The sequence below is a fragment of the Marmota marmota genome, unplaced genomic scaffold (assembly GCF_001458135.2).
Source record: "Marmota marmota marmota unplaced genomic scaffold, marMar, whole genome shotgun sequence".
In the NCBI taxonomy this organism is placed as follows: domain Eukaryota; kingdom Metazoa; phylum Chordata; class Mammalia; order Rodentia; family Sciuridae; genus Marmota; species Marmota marmota.
In genome coordinates this window covers 10,380,696-10,398,341 of record NW_026000051.1, presented here as the reverse complement: position 1 = coordinate 10,398,341, position 17,646 = coordinate 10,380,696, and the positions used below count along the sequence as shown (strand labels likewise).

At 41.6% G+C, this 17,646-nt stretch overlaps 1 long non-coding RNA gene across 1 annotated transcript; it reads right to left on the bottom strand.

Moving 5' to 3' along the window:
* Nucleotides 1–1,823: 1,823 nt before the first annotated feature.
* On the bottom strand, nt 1,824–17,046 carry LOC125619665. Its single transcript, XR_007351205.1, has 2 exons — nt 15,234–17,046; nt 1,824–13,694 (listed from the first exon to the last, which is right to left on the bottom strand). It is a non-coding gene; the product is annotated as an uncharacterized LOC125619665 (long non-coding RNA).
* Nucleotides 17,047–17,646: the final 600 nt, after the last annotated feature.

Sequence of the window (17,646 nt, the reverse complement as noted above, 5' to 3'; positions counted from 1 at the left end):
CAGAAATTAAACAGGGTGGCTGGCTTCAGCTGGCAACCTCAACTATAAAGGGAAAAGGCTTATGGTATAATGTTAGGAAGAAAAAAGAGAAGACAAAAATTATAGCTGTAATACTGTATCAGAATGTTGACTGACACTTTCGATTGTCACAGGACTGCAGCTAAGGTCTGGGGATCTAAAGAGAGCTATTAGTTGGGTACAGTGGCGCATACCTTTTATCCCAGTGACTCAGGAGGCTGAGTCAGAATGATCACAAGTTCAAAGCCAGACTCAGTAATTTAGCAAGGTCCTCATTGACTTATTGAGACCCTCTCTCAAAATAAAAAATAAAAAGGGCTGGGGATATAGCTCAGTGGTAAAGTGCCCCTGGGTTCAATCCTTAGTACCAAGGGCAGGGGCAGGGTGCAAGCTGTCAACCGACCTATGACAGCTGGAGCCATGGAGCTTAATGAAGATCCACAGGATGGCAGGCCCCTGGAGGCCTTGTTGGCCTTGTCTATGAGCAGATTGACCTTTACCTTGAGGGAAACACAACACTGTAACGGACCCAGTGTGATTCCTCTTCGTACTTGGCACTAGCCCAGTGCTGGATGTAGAGAATGGGCTCAGGAATTGTTGGGCTAAAAGGAGCCTTATGATATTGACAGCCACTGTTCTAAGAGTTTTACATTCATAATACATTTATTCCTCCAAGATAAGGCTATCATTTATGCTTGAAAGAAGAGGAACTGAGCCTTTGAGAAGTTTGTCCAACACCTGCCTAAGTCCAAAGCCCAGGTTCTTCTCTGTACTCTGCAGTCCATTAATGTGGCCTCTATGCATTGCACATGAACACATACTGAAAGGCTAAACAGACACACATCAAATTTAACACTCCCATAGAGCAACCTTTAAGAAATGGGAAGTTCAGAGAGGAAGAAAATACAATAATATGCTAGATGTTGTTTATAAAAACAGCTTCTCCCAGATTGCAATAAAACACAGAGACATTCACTTTCTGGTTCCATTGAAATAGCAATGCTGACATGGTCATCCTGCCAGAGCCTATCAGATGTGGCTAAATGCAAAGGTTTGGCATCCTCTGCAGACAACTATAGGACTATTGGGGCCTTTATTAACCACGTCTGCCCAGCCAAGAACGCTGATAGACAAATCATAGAAAGGGAAATACAAATGACTAAGAAACATGAAATTTTATTCAGCTAAAGTAATCAAAGAATTGAAAATCAAGACAATTAGTTGCTATTTTTTGAACCTACTGATTCTCATGAAATCAGAAGTTTTAAAAACTTGTAATACTTGCTACTGGCCAGGATTTGTCTCTCACTATTGATAGGAATTTAAATGTTGATAGAATATAACCTTTCTAGGAAGCCTTAAAATTGTTCATACTCCTCTCCCACCCCCAGTGCTGGAAACTGAACTCCAGAGCCTCACACATGCTCTACCACTGAGTCACATCCCCAGTCCCTTACTCCTCTTTGATTCATCATTTCTACTTTGAAGAATCTGTCCAAGGGAAATAATCAGATGTACATATTTATATACAAAAGATGTATATCTTTATATATAAAAATGTTATATGCATATTGTCAGTGTTATAACAATAATAATTAGAAAAACCTAAACAATTAATAATAGGGGATTGGTTAAGTACTTTGTGCTTTGTGATGTTTTATGTTGGGATATTGTACATTTCTAAAGCATATTCATGAAGGAAATTCTGGTAATATGAAATTACTAAAACATAGTTTCTATGACTATTTATACAATGATCCTAATTATGTAAAATATGATGATATATAATAAAAAACAAAACAAAATACACCAAAACATTAAATTCTTTATTTCAGAGTGATTGCATTATGGGTATTTTACATTTTTCTCCTTCATATTTGCCCTCATTTTCCAAATTTTTTTTACAATGAGTACACAGTACTCTCAGATTTAGTAATAACCAACAACAGGACTCATTTGAATCTCAGGATATGTCAGACAACCACATCCTTGATCTACCCCCTGGCATCTCTTAAGATGAGAAGAAAGACCCAAGCTGCAAACCCACATTAATTGCAAGCACCATCTCCAAGTGAGAAAACTAAATATTGAAATCCTGCTTCAAAGTCTCCCTGATGCTAAACTAAGACCAGAAAAGCATTTGCTGCCGTTCTTGGAGATCTAATGGAGGACGTCATTCACAGTGGGCACCAAGTCAAACCCTGGCCCTTCATCAGAGTTGGCTGTAGAGCAAAGAATGTGAACCATTTGGGGGAGGAATGAGGTTGAAGGTTCACAAATAACTCATTCTCTTAGGTTTCTATCATTGTAATAAAAGGGATCACTAACAGGTGCACAGCAAACAGAGCTCTTGAACTTTGGAACAAGGTGGAGAGAAGGTAGTAGCAATAGCAGCAGTAGTGATAGAAACAGTAACAACAAGCAATTAATAATGTATCAGGCATCAACTTGAAACACTTTACATACATGGTCTCCTCTAATGTTATACTGTGAAGTAGAAGAAGAAATTACCTCTAATTTATAAGCAAGTATATTATCACTCAAAGTAGTCAAATAACTTGCCCATAGTTACTAAGCTAATAAGTAGAACTTTAGACCTCAAGTGCTTTCCACAGCTGCTAACTGCACTTCCTCAATTTTAATTATTTTTTATCATTATTGTTAATTAGCAGAGACAATAATTTAGCAGTAAAGCCTGCTGGGCTCAATCCTGATCATCCTAGTTGTATAACCTTGGACAAGTAACTTCAACTCTGTGTTTCAATTTCGTCCTCTGTAGAAATGGGGATCCTCATATTTACCTCACAGAGTTCAAGGTCAAATAAAACAATGTATGTAAACCATTGAGCCAAAGTCTGCCCCACTGAAAACACTCAAAAGACACTGGTACATATCTGATTTTCCTACATGTCTTTCCACATAATGGGTCAAGGCCAGGAGGGTACAGTGTCCTTGGGGTTCCATGCTCAGAACTTCTAGACTCTCAGAAGAGTCATACTCCCCTCCTTTCATACCCTCAGTGCCTCCCCACCCCCATCCCAAGAGCCTCCCTTGGAGCACATGCTTGACAGAGGGCAGCAACAGGGCTGAGAGAGTGCTTGGCAGGAGTGGACACTTGACCCCTCTTTCTACCGAAGTGCCCTGAGAAGCAGGCCTTAGGGACTACTATGCCCTTTGTTGGAAATATGTTAAGGTAGCCATGTCAATTTCATACTGGCTTCTGAGGGCTGGGTGGTAAGGAAACCAAATTTTAAGGGAGTAAGTTTCCCCAAAAAAGACCACACAAAGAGCAACTATAGGGATGGCATGGGGACACAAGCATCAGCCCCTACAATTGCATTCAGAACCACAGAAGGAAAAGACCCTGACAAGATCTCACACTGAAAACTAGCAACAGAACCAGGATCAGACGCTAACCCTCTGAGTACAAGCCACTATCATACCCAGATCCTTCCTTACGTAAGAGGCAGCTAAGGGCCAGTTAGAGGTCTCCAGCCTACCAGCTGGACACCATGGGCCTTCCCACCCTCTGACTTCTGTTCCAGAGCTTTCTTTATGTCACTGGGCATCCCCTCCAGGAACTTTCCTCCTAGAATCACAGAAATGGTACCCTGCTGCCAGCCTATTATCAATGGTGAAGGCAGTATTTTAAATAATGACAATAATCAAGGTCTGCTCTCAAGCAGCAGTGGGGGCCTTGGGAATGACAAAATCTTCCAAATTAGGCCTCATTCATGTAAGGAAACTAGAAATGTCTTTCTCATTCCATCAAGCCCAAATTAGAACAAATTCTGAAGAAGGTTGAGATCAAGCCTGTGGGTCTCATTTCCTTTCTCAAACAATCATTGCACTGTTCTTATGATCATTGGGTGTTTGTTGGGTGTGTGCAATGCCTCAAGTGCAGACTGGAATTTGGAACTGGATGTAATCCTTCGCCTCATGCTGGCAGCACTAACTCTTTAAGAAGCAGGAGCTTTGGAATCTTACTCATCCAGTCCCACATTGGGAAACTAGTCTATGAATCTACCAAGCTGGATTCCCACCACAGTGTCCATCTCCTTTCTGTTCTGATGGGAAAAGTCCATGATCTTGTGGACCTAGCTGTACTGTGTCCAGCCTATGCTACCTACAGCAAGAATCGACCTCTCTAAACTCCAGTTTTGTCATCTGTAAAATCTGCATCTAATGCCTGCTCTACCTATTATGTTCAAGGAGGATTCATTCATTCATTCAGCAAAAAGGTATTAAGCTCTGACCAAGAGACACTCTAGTAAACAAGACAACAAAGTAAGGGACTTGCACTTACGGTGCTTACAATATAGCAATCGAGATAAACCAATTAATGAATAAATGGGTAAACAATCAAGATATTTATGGATTATGATAAATACTACAAATGAGATTAAAGGGGTATTATGATGCAGAAAGACATTCCCTCAGCATGGTCAGGGAAAGTCTCTTTGAGGATGTACTAATCCACCTGAAATCAAAAGAAAGGGTTGCAGATGTAGGTCAGAGGTAGAGCACTTACCTAGCATGCATGAGACTCTGGCTTCAATCCCCAGAACAGCAAAATTAAAAAAAAAGAAGAAGAAGAAAAGAAGAAGGAGGAGGAGGAGAAAAAGGAGAAGGAAGAGGAGTCAACTCTGCAAAACAAGAAGGAACAGCAAGTGTGAGATTTTGAGGAGGATAAAGAGATGAAATTGAGTGAAGCATGTGAAATGCAGGAGAGAGAGGTACCAGTAAGATACTGCAGGGCTCCACAGCTCCACAAGAAGACTAGATTCTATTCATAAGAATTGAAGGCAGAGTTTTAGGCAGGGGGATGAGAGAGGATGAGGGCAGCAGGGATGGAAACTCAGAAGCCACAGATGCGGAGAGGGCCAGCAGTGAGAGGATGGTGGCATAGACTGGCCTGGAGGCAGATTCAGGATCTGTTCTGGAAGTGGGATTGTCCAAACGTGCTATTGGATTGGGTGTGGGGTGAGAGATAGACATCAAGAATGGCTAAGATTTGGGAATCAAAGGGATCACTCACTCACTCACTCATTCATCCATTCAACAAATATCATTAAGCACAAACACCTGCCTGATCTTATGCTTGGCATTGGGGATAAAAATGGGGATGGTGATCATAGCTAAGTCAGGGAGACAGACCAGAAAATAGGCAAATATAATATATTTAAATAAGTACAATAAATGCTAAAGAACATCTAACTCCACTGAAGGGAAAGGGTCAAAGAAACCTTCCTAGGGCAGGGAAAGTTGAGTTGAGTCTTGAAGGAGGAAAAGGAATAAGAAGAGCTCTGAAATACAGTAGTAGTCTAACAGTAGGAGCTGATGTTCATTAAGCCCTGAGCATGTGCTTTCAGAGGCACAATTAGTCAACTCTCACATAAAAATCCTATGAGGCATACCGCTATTATTACCCCCACTTTATGGATGAGGAAACTGAGGCACAGTTAACCTCTGTTCCATCACTTGTACAAGATCACATAACTTGTTGTGGCAGAGCCACACTGCCTGCCTGTGGGACAGGCACTGCACATTTGGAGCTGACAGCAAGTATAGAAGATGTAGGGTGTGAGGCAGTGGGATGTGATGAGAGGGAAGAAAATCGACATGGAGGTACCTGAATGGATCTTGCAAATTAGAAAATACTGTCCCCCAAGCAGATTATCATCATGATTTTAAATAGCTGTCCCCCCTGCCCCGTGAGAAGGGATCATTGGCCTTGGAGGGCAGTGACTTGCTTGTAGCAGGATGGGGACTGCCCAACAGAGGGGAACCTAGGAGAGAATGGGTTGCTGTGATCCTGACCCAGAGCTGCAAAACAGCAGGTATGGGCTCCAGTCCCAGATCCACCCCTAGCTTTCACATGGCCGTGGGTATGTCCTTCCCCAGCTTTGTCTTTAGCTTCCCCATCTCTAAGATGCAAGGACAGAAGACTGATGATTCCCAGGGCTTTTCCAACCTTCACATTTTGAACAACTGATGCTGGTGGCCTTCTGCTCCTCTAGACAGGGCAGGGATTGAAAAGGAATGTCTGTTTGGGGCTGTCTACCAAAGCAAAAAGCCACCATGGTTGGAAGTGACACCTTCCAGAAAGCAAAATCCATGCTGGATGGGAAGCCTATGGCCTATGACCCTATGTCCACATGGTCTGGGTCAAATGCTTCCCATTCTTCCAGCTCCTACCTGGACTCTGGTGTCAAAACCCTCAAATCCAGTCCATTGCATCCCCTTCAACCTTGCGGGGAGAGTCTGAGTAGCGACAGCATTCTAGACACTGTACTTCCGAGGATGTAGTGGGAAAACTCAGATGTAGTTGATACCCTTAAGGGGTCCTGTTTTGAGTTTCCTATGAGCCAAAATCCTATGGTTTTCTCACGTGCTGCTCCAGGGTCCTCCCTATGTCATAGGTTTTTGGAGTTTTTTTTTAAAGTTGTTGATGGACTTTTATTTTATTCATTTATTTATATACAGTGCTGAGAATCAGACTCAGTGCCTCACACATGCAAGGCAAATGCTCTAATCTCTGAGCCACAACCCCAGCCCTTATACCATAGGTTTTGAATCCCCTGTCCCAGAATAAAAGGAATTCATATGGATGCAGCATTGATTTTTCTCATGTCTTGGGAGTCTCCAGGTTCTCATGTCTTGCAGACTCAGGCCTGCAAGAGACCCCTTTTCATCAAAGTCACGCAACCAAAACCCTTCCTGCTGACACAGAACTCTGTAAACCATAAAGACTTCCATTCATTATTAATCCACAAATTATTCCTTCTGTTATTCATTAAAGTCCTAACCTAGTTTGAACAGGGATAGGACTGCCAGATAAAAATGCAAGATGCCTAGTTAAACTTGAATTTCAGATAAATGATAAATAATTTTAGTATAAGTATGCCCCAAGTATTGCATGGAACATACTTATATTAAAATATCATTCATCATTTATCTGAAGTTCAAATATAACTAGATATCCTGTAATTTTATTCACTAAATTTGGCAACCTTAGACAGGATCAGTTTAACCCATTTTGCAGAATTGAGACTCAAAGAGGTAAAATGATTTATCCAAAATCCTTGAGATTAGGGACTATGTCTGGTCCTTTTTTTTTTTTTTAAGTATTCAATTTTTTTTTAAACATGAGAAATATATTCCTTTAAAGCCAGTATATCCATGCTGTTAACAGTGATCTAAAAGATTTATGTGTCATGAAAAGTCTATTCCTCTAAGAATCTATACCCTGTTTGTGTTTGTGTGTGGGGAGGGAGAGAGGTACAAAGCATTAAAAAGTTAATAAGTTCAGTTTTAATCTCCACTTGCCAAGTTAGAGCGTTGGAGTTAGCTCAGAGAAGATGCTTGTGAAATGTTTCCTCAAGCACTGGGCATTTTGAGCCTCCCACCCTCACATACTGGGGATTGAACTCAGGGACATTCTACCACTGAGCTGCATCCCCACCCCTTTTTTATTTTTGAGACAGGGTCTCACTAAGTTGCTGAGGCTGGCCTCAAAGTTGCAATCCTCCTGCCTCAGTCTCTTGAACCGCTGGATTACAGATGTGTACTATCACATTGGCTTGAGCCTTTCATTCCTACAGGAACCTACAAGGTGAAAGAAAAAGACCTGGTTCAGGTCAGAGATTGGTTGCAGAATACAGGGTTAGGCTTCTCTATTCTCCCTTCAGGTTGTGCCAAAGATAAATTAAGATGAGTTTCAGGGGAGAATAATAGACTGAAACATCATGAAATGACCATGCGGTATCATGAAAAGGCTCCTTGTCATCAATGCTGCCCAAGGATTCACTGCACTATCACCTAGATATGCAAAATCCCCCTCTTGCCCTCCATATTAAGAGTCTGGTTCCGGGGAGCTGCTAGACACATCTCTTATGATGGACACCTTTGGACACAAGTGTGTGATCTGTCCATAGCTGTGTCATCTGCCCAGTCAGAGCTGTGAATAGACACTCAAACACTCTGAGAAGCCTTGAGCTACTGATGATGGAGGTCAGAGGTCTTGATTCTGTTCCAGGCTATCAACAAAGAAAGATGAGCTGCTGAAGAATAGAACCTAGGCATGAGCCCCTGCAAAAGGCCTGATTTTTTCTTGTTTGAGGTTCACTGATAGAATCCTAGATGTTAAAGTCAGAAGAGACAAAGCAACGAGGTCTAACCCAAATATTCTCAGTCTTCCAGAAGAGAAGGAAAGGATATATTTAAGCTCACACAATAACTTGGCAGCAGAACCAGGCCTGGAACTGCTATGAGCCACATTCCTGATGCAGATGATCAACTTTCTGTGCTAAGCAAACAGCAGGTGGGCGGATGTGGTCACCAACCAGTTCTCTGGCGTTTGGGTCCCCAAGCTTTAACCTTGGCACACCATTAACAGCTTAATCCAGTCCGTCACCCTTTTCTCCCTGGAGGCCCTGCAGTCCACAGAACATGGATTAAAAATGAATGGTTCTGAGCCAAACCCCTGACACAGGAGACAAAATGGCCCATAGAGACCATCTGGTCTAGTTCCCTCAGTGATGCAGAATCACCCGTATCTGTGCTGCAGCATCATTCCGGACCACTGACCTCCATGAGCTGGCTGGTGGCAGGCGATGCAGAGGCAGAGAGTGGAGAATGGACCATGGTCACAAAGTGGGGAGCCAGCACAGGAAAGTGGCAACATGACCATTCTGCCTCCTCTGGGCCCCACCCAAAAGTTCTTTTTATATTGAACTAAAGTCTGTCTCTATGAACTTCTTCCCAGTGGGCCCCGCTCAGCTCCTGGAGGCCCACAGACCAAGTCTGCTACTTCTGGAGATTTGGGTAGGAGGTGGCCCAAATCATGCCATAAGCGAAGTTACTAAGTTAGGCAAGAGTCCCCATCTGCACGCAGCCCGGGCCCACCCTGCCTGGCTCTCAATCGGGAGAGATATATATGTCTCACTTAGGAGGAGGAAGCAAAGGGAAGAAGAGCGAGGGCAGTGCTGCCTGGAATTCTTGGATGAATTCCTCTGTCTGTAGGTGCTGGAACTGTTCTCCATTCTTCAGAGAGCAGAAAGCCTGTTGCTGTTCTCATGAATGTTATATTCTGGTTAGGGAGAAGGACAATATATTATGTAAATGTCTGTAAAACAATTATTTCAGGAAAAGACAGAGCTAAGAAGCAAACACAGGCTGATGATAATAGCATAGAAAACCCCACAGAGCAGCATGTCACTTTTACCAGAGTGGCCACTTTTACCAGAAGTTCTCTTGGAAAAGGTGCCCAGAATTGAGAAGCCTGTGAAGAGGAGACAGCCTTGGGAAGGTCAAGGAGAGGGAGCAGTGGAGGGGATGCCTCTAGGACAAAAACAAGCTTGGTATATCCTAGGGGGGAGAAAATAGAATGGGTAGAATCCCTCAAAAGAGAGGAAGCAGAAAAAGAGATAGAATCTGAGAGGAGATCTTGATCTGAGCCACAACCTACTATACTGAACTGAGCTAAAGATTAAATCTGTGAAAAAGGAATCAACTATATGTATTCTTTTTTTTTTTTTTTAAGTGCTGGGGATTGAATCTGGGGTGCTTAACCGTTCAGTAACATTCCCAGGTCTTTTTATGTTTTAAGACAGTGTCTTGCTAAATTGCTTAGGGACTCACTAAACTGCTGAGGCTGGCTTTGAACTTGAGTTCCTCCCATCTCAGCCTTTAGAGCCACTGGGATTACAGCATGCGTCACTGTGCTGGGCTAGATGTATTCTTACTATTTTATAAGTATTACATACCCTGTTAGCAACCAGTTGTACTTTAATTTGGTTAAACAGATGCCAAAAGATTAAATCACGGTGATGCTTCCCCTTTCAGAGTCACAGCAAAGCAGAAACCACAGCATCATTGTGATGATAACTGTGAAGGCCAATCACTGGTATCTGGCTGGGATGGGTTTTCTGGGGCAAATCTACTGGAATCTGCAGCTCAGTTCTCAAACCCAGCAGGAAATGTCCATCCTAAGTCTCTGTCTATACCAGACAACCAGGAGGGCTTGTCTATACCTCCCACCCAGGTGCGCTGTCCTCCTAGACTAGAGAAGGTTTTAGGAGATTTTATGAACTACAGAAGGCCAGGCTCAGAGCTTCACCCACTTCGTGGGCTCCTTCACTTGCTTTCCAGCATCTTCATGATGCTTTGTATCTTCTACCCACAACTAGGTCTATTCTCAGAGTCAGCTTTAGTAAAACACTTCACCTGGGATATAAATAGTACTGTGCCCTCTCCCAGAAGTCCCATATTTTATCAAGAGTCAAAGTTCCGAGTCAAAGGAATGTTATCTAAAATTGCATAATATCTCTGTCATCCAGGTGGGGGAAGTACCTGTTGAGTCAGCAGGTTGAAGCAGAGCCTGCCTGGCTGGTACAGAGCTCCCTCCAGCAGGCCACGCTGCCTAGTTCAGGTAAACATTTATTACACACACCACAGCCCCCCCCCCGCCCACGCCCAGCCCCATCACAGGCATTGGACTCTTGGGAATTCATTCGAGATTCTAGAACTTGCCCAGCTCTGGATTAACTGCAACTGCACAATTCCTGCAAAGGCAGCTGAGGCCGGGGTGGGGCAGCCCTACATAAACAGACAATCAGAGGATTGGGATATCAGTGGAGAATATTCCCATAGAAAAAAAGTCCAGCCCCTTCCAGCAAATGCTGCCTGGCTCAGCAAAGAGCGCCTTGTCATCTCGCTGGCACTGTTTCCGTGTTCCTTTCCTATTTCAGACCAGAAGTGAATACATGGACAATCTCTGTGAGTTGGTTTTATCTTTTTTCAGGATGACTTAACCTTAAGTAACAGGAACAGGAAAACCTATTCCTGTCTTTTGGCTCCTGAATCCACTTCTGGCAATTTGTCCTAAGGAAATATTTCCAAAGATTATTTTAAAACCGTGTTTTAAAAAGGGTTGATAATATCTATAATAGCACGAAGTGGGAACTATCTAGGTTCCAAGTGACAGGTGGACGAATAAACCCTGGCCTATCTGTTTGAAGGAATAATATGACAAGCTTTTAAATGGCAAATATAAGCTGGGTATAGTGATGCATGCCTCTAATCCCAGCAAATAGGGAGGCTGACAGGAGGATTGCAAGTTTGAGGCCAGCCTCAGCAATTTAGCAAGGCTATAAGCAACTTACCAAGACCCTATCTCAAAATAAAAAAACAAAAGGAGTGGGGATGTGGCCCAGTAATTAGGCACAGTACTATTAGTTTGCTACTAGGTTCAATACCCAGTAGCAAACAATAAAAACAAACAAAATATTGGGGCTGGGGATGTGGCTCAAGTGGTAGCGCGCTCGCCTGGCGTGCGTGCGGCCCGGGTTCGATCCTCAGCACCACATACAAACAAAGATGTTGTGTCCGCCTAAAAAACTAAAATAAATAAATAAATAAATAAATATTTAAAAATAAATAAACAAAATAAAATGGCAAATATGAGGCTCGCTGATGTGTGGAAAAGCATATACAAAAGGTATATGAGGAAAATGTTAGAAATCAAAACTGCACAAGCCAATCTATTTCTTTCCCAGAGGCCTGCAGATGAAAACTGACGGAGTTCAACAGATAGTTCAATGAAATTTAAATAAAGCCATGTCTTTTTTTTTTTTTCTTGGTAGGTATTTCTGTCTTAAATAATGTAAATAAAATAATCCTTATGAAAATGCTAATTCATATATTGTTCAAAGTAAAATTATTATTCTTTTTCTTTTCTTCAAATAATAATCAATACTGTTAATAACTGCTAATTAATTGTTCAACTCATGGTAGGTGGTTGGGATACAGAAATAATTGTTTGCTGCCTGTGATCTAGGAAAAGTGGAGTCTCCTCTTAACCCAGCCTCTACCTTCCCAGTGTTAACTAGGAACAGCACATGTTCACATCAAAGGATGGAGACCACTACTTCAGTCAGGATGTGTCCTAGACCAGGGGAAACTATCCATCGGGCCCAAGGACCTGTCCTTGTAGAAAACTGTTCTATTCCCCTAAATAAAAGCTGCAAACAAAAATCTACTATAGTAACAAAAAAAATCTACTTATATAGTAGATATAGTAACAAAAAAAAATCTACTCTGGTAGTTTAATGATAACAATTATTATTGCCATTAGTGTTGATGCAGGTACTGTGCTAGGCTCACTGGTAAGGATTTTTATAGATATTATCTCCTTTTATCCATGACCTTGAAAGGGAGGCAACATCCCCTGTGAAAGCTTAAGTAATTGAGGCTAAGAAAGTCTGAGGAACTTGTCCCAATGCCACAGATGTAGTCAGTGGGAGATAGGGTTTTCAAAGCAAGAGCTGACAACCAAGCTTGATGTCTCAACTACCTTGCTGCTGTTTCTATGACAGAGATCCTGCTGGAATCCAACAAGCTGGCAATTGAGGCCTCTACTTCAAGGGTCCCTGCTGGCCTTAATATTTCAGGGAAATATCCAGAGAGCTGGTTAGAGTGGGTTGTTGACATTCTCCAGCACAGCCACGAAATTGGCTTTCCCAGCAGTCACACCAATGGGCAGCCAAGGCAGCTCGAAAGCAGACGTGCTCTTGGGGCCTCAGGAAACATCTGCAAGTCCTCCAGGAGGCACAACCTGCCCTTTATCACCACTCTAGGACAGATAGCAGGTCTGTTCCCTCTCCAGGGTAAGGACAAACACACTGCTTGTACTTTCCAGGCTGTGCCAGTGGAATGCCTCTTATTCTTATTAAACTTTTATGACTGGCCACTTGGGAGCAGGCCCCACACTGGGCAGTGGGGTGGCAGTCCTGAAGTCAGAGCCACCACCTGCCTCCTAAGGCTTACAGGGCAACAGTGAAGAAAGAGACAAGTAGCATTTGCAATTCGAAGTGATTGGTGCAAGAAAAGAATGTGGTGCAAGGGGAAAATATGAACTCTGGAGTCAGAAAGACCTGTTGCTTCATGTCCTGGTTGTATGACTCTGGGCAAGTTTCTTAACTTGTCCAGGTTCTTTCTCAATCTGGAAGAAGTGTAAGTAATTATACGTATACTTTTATTGCATAATTACCATGAGAATTTAAAGGAATAAGTACAGTTAAAAAACAGTGATCAGTAGAGGGAGCGCACTAAATAATAACTACTTGTGTTAATATGACTAGTATTATTTTCAAGGCTCCAGTCAGGCATCTATAAATGGTGTTGTTAAGGAGAAACAACAGAAGGGACATATGAGCTGGGTTTTGAGGACAACATAGGAGTTGGTTGAGTGGCTGGTAGACAGGGTCTTCTGTCAGAAAAAAACATCAAGGACAGCTTCATGAAGGAGAATGGAATGTTCAGACCACAGGAGTGGACCACTTAAGGAACTACTGAAACCTTCCCATCAAGTTACAAGTGCCTGGCCTAGGACAAGAGGACTCTCTGAAGTGCACTTTATACTGTCCTCAAATAAAGGACCACAAATGACCTCTCAGTGTAAATTCATAAGCCAGCATCTTTGTTAGCTGTGCTCCTGAAGAAAAGTAGTCTCCATGTCCCAGGCCTGACAATCCACAGGTGCAAACACAGCTGGGAGCTAGATCCACTTGGCTCAAGCCTCAGACTCACCTCCTCTGGATAGGCCTGGGGTTGGTTCCTGCCTTGGCTGAGTAACCTTGATAAGTCACTAGTTTCTCTTATCTCTGTTTTATTATCTGAAAAATGGGAATAATAACAGATCATCTAGAAATCTGTGTGCATTCTCAGCACCTGGTCCATGACAGGTGCTCGCTAATCTCAGAGAAAGTAGCCACTTTCTTGCCTGAACTCACTGAAGAGTGAGGGCAGGTCTGACCTATTCCTGGAAAAGCTCAGTCTCCACCACTAAAGGAAGGAAAAAACAAACAAACAAACAAAAATTCTCACAAAAATGGCATATTATAGATTGAATTCTGCATTTAGCTTTTTCAATGAAAATAAATCACACCAATATAGTTCTTCAGTCTTTTAAATTGAGATATAATTCCCATATCACGAAATTCATCTTTTTAAAGTGTATAATTCAGTGGATTTTTAGTGTATTCATAAGATTGTGCAACCATTACTACTATCAAATTCTAGAATAATTTCATCATCCCAAAAGAAACTACACCCATTAGCAATCATTTCCCAGCCCCATATTGTCTCATCCCCCACCTCCTAAATACTGAAAATATTCTGGCTCTCTGGATTTGCCTACTCTAGACATTATACAAAAAATGGAATCACATTATATGTGGCCTTTTGTGTCTAACTTCTTTCACTTATGCTAAGGTTTCCAAGGTTCATTCATGTTGTAACACATACCAGAATCTCATTCTTTTTATGGCTAAATAATATCCCATTGTGTAGATCTTTAAACCATACTTTGTTTATTCATTCATCAGCTGAGTTGATGGACAATGTGGATTGTTTCTATCTTTTAGCTATTGTGAATAATCCGATTTCTTTTAATGGTTGCACAGTAGTGCAATGATTAAATGTAGGACAGTTTACTTAAGTATTTGCTGTTGAAGGATGATTCTGGTTTCGCATTTTTTTGAAAATGCAAAAAACATTGCCACAACAATTGTTTAGATTTCCATAAGAGGTAGTTGAAACTTACCCATTTCCTGAGGAAATTTTCCAATGGAGGCAAAAAGTTACAGACAAAAATAGTAATTACAGCAATTTCCACAGTAACACAAATTGGGAGCTAAAGAGTCCACAATAAGGGCTGGGGTTGTGCTCAGTGGTGGAGCACTTGCCTGGTATGTGTGAGGCACTGGATTCAATCCTCAGCACCATATATGAAAACATAAAACAAAGGTATTATGTCCATCTACAACTAAAAATATTTTTATTAAAAAAAGAGCCAACAATAAGGTACTCTTTAAATAAATTCTATTGTTTGATGAAATAATGTACAGTTGCTAAAAATGGTTATGGTTATTATGAAGACAATATAGCAGCAAGTAAATTGCTAATGAAAACACACACACACACACAAATGCAAAAGAGCCTCCCTTGGGGCTGGGGAGGTGGCTCAGCAGTAGAGCGCTCAACTAGCACATGTGAGGCCCTGGGTTTGATCCTCAGCACCACGTAAAAATAAATAAATAAAATAAAGGTATTGTGTCCAATTACAACTAAAAAATAAATATTAAAAAGGGGGGGCCTCCCTTACCTATGCTGGGTCTAACAGTGAGAAGTGGAGCTGGGAAGCACATCCTCACCTGCTGGCCTTCAGGGGCCTGTTCCTGTCACATCACCATGATGAAGAGAAGCCAGGCTTCCTCACTAAGGAGCAAGTTGAGGACCACTGCCACCTTATACCTAGTGAGGATACCAGAAGAGGGCTTGCTCAGAGAACGAAGGAGGTCTCTCCTCCTAAGGGACAAAGGGGAGATAACATCCCTAGATTTTGGAGTTCCCTACCCTTTAGGGCCTCAGAGAGGGATCCTAGAGACACTGGTTTGACAATGATGAGAATCATGGACCCAGGTTATCTTGATGGCTGTGGAAACAGTCGTTCATAAAGGTAATGGATGATCTGTTATGATGGGTACCTCTGAATTTCCTGTGTACTGTGCTGGATCCCTTGCAAATATTCAGTATCTAAGACAAAGGCTGACTCCTCAGAGTGCTACTTGACACTGTACTTTTCAGAGGAGAGACTGCAAAGACATTCAACCACAGGAATTGTGAGCACATTCAACCTAACCAATCGCGTGAACCAATTTCTAAAAAATGTATGCCTCCTACTGCCATAGTCACATATACTACAATCATTGCCACTGAGAGTACACAATGAAAAGAAAAGAGGACACAATGTAGCAATGTTCCAGGACTGTAAAGAACACTCCAATGATGAAAATGTGCTTTCAAAATGTGTACAATGCGTCAAAATGCATTCTACTGTCATGTACAACTAATTAGAACAAATCAAGAAAATAAAAAAATGTATTAATAGGAGAGGGCTGAGGATGGAGCTCAAAACAGAGCATTTGCCTAGCATGCAAAAGGCCTGGGGTTCAATTCCTAGTACCTCAAAACAAAACATATATACATGTGTATATATATATGAAAGTCAATCCCAAACAGAGCATGTGGCTTGGCAGCTTACTTTCTATTTATGGTTGTGATTTCTGTGTTGCACTTTTGCATCTTGGATCAATTGTAACAAGTTACATTTCTTTCCAAACCTTATAAACAAAAATACTAATAATTTTTGTTAAGAAGTCTATATGAAAGAATATAAAAGACAGCATTCTGTAAAGTACACAATGACTTCCAAGTGCTCTGCCACCAGCCTCCAATCAGCTCCACAAACCATTAAGTGGTGCCACCAAGATGTCCCCGGTGTTGGGAGAAGTATGTATTAGTTAGGGTCATTGGAAGAGAGAGACCCTAAAAACCACTGGCCCAAACATGATCAAAATCTATTTCTCTCTCTTCCCAAACTGAACAGCCAGGCCAGGTTGGTGAAGTGACACTGCTATTAACTGTTTCCCTGTTGCTCTGCTATACCTTAGGGGTCATCATTTGCTAAACCAAAGCTAGGTTGCTACTCTTTGGGAAACAGAAAGAGCCAAATCCAAAACAAATCATCTGTCTTTAAGCCTCCCATACTTATCACTACACCCATTAAAAAAAAAAAAAAAAAAAAATCTAAAAACTACTTGCTTCCTGGCAGCTTAGTCAGTGTTGAGGTGGACACAAAACAAAGTGTCTACAAGTCCTGAGAAGACACTTGTATAAAAATAACACACATGTGTACACGTGTATACATGCCACACACACCAAATTTCTTATACTATCAGTAATGTACAGCCAGTATTGATAATGAAATATCCACTGGGATAATACCCATATGGATAGAGGCAGGATTTGAGCACTTCATTTACTCTTTCAAAAAATACTTGTTAGACGGGCTGGGGTTGTGGCTCAGTGGTAGAGTGCTTGCTTTGCACATATGAGGCACTGGGTTTGATCTTCAATACCACATAAAAATAAATAAACAAAATAAAGATATTGTGTCCATGTATATCTAAAAAAATATGAAAATATATATATATTTGTTAGAGCCAGATGTGATGGCACACGCTTATAATCCCAGCAACTTGGGAGGCTAAGGCAGGAAGATCACAAGTTCAAAGCCAGTCTCAGCAAATCAATGAGGCCCTAAGAAACTCAGTGAGACTCTGTCTCTAATAAAATATAAAAAAGGTTGTGGATGTGACTTTGTGGTTAAGTGATCCTGGGTTCAATCCCTGGTACCAAAAATATATATAATCTGTTGAGCACCTAATATACCTCATTTTTCAAACACTAGATCTTGGAAACCAGTGGTGAAGCTATGCTTCTTGTTCTTATGGTGTTTAAGTTTCTAAATTCTTTTAATGTTTGTTGAACATCTACTACACATTTTCAAAGACCTTTGTCTATTATACAACATTAAACACCCACTTCCTGAGTTACAGTCTGTTAAGCACTGTAACTATTTCTAATCTCAACAACCCTATGAGGTAGATATCATTAACCCCATTTAACAAACGAGAGAACTGAGAATAACAGATATTAAGTGGATGTCCCAAGGTTACAGACAGAAAGAGGCAGAGCTCTGTTCTGACAAGTCTCACCACCTGA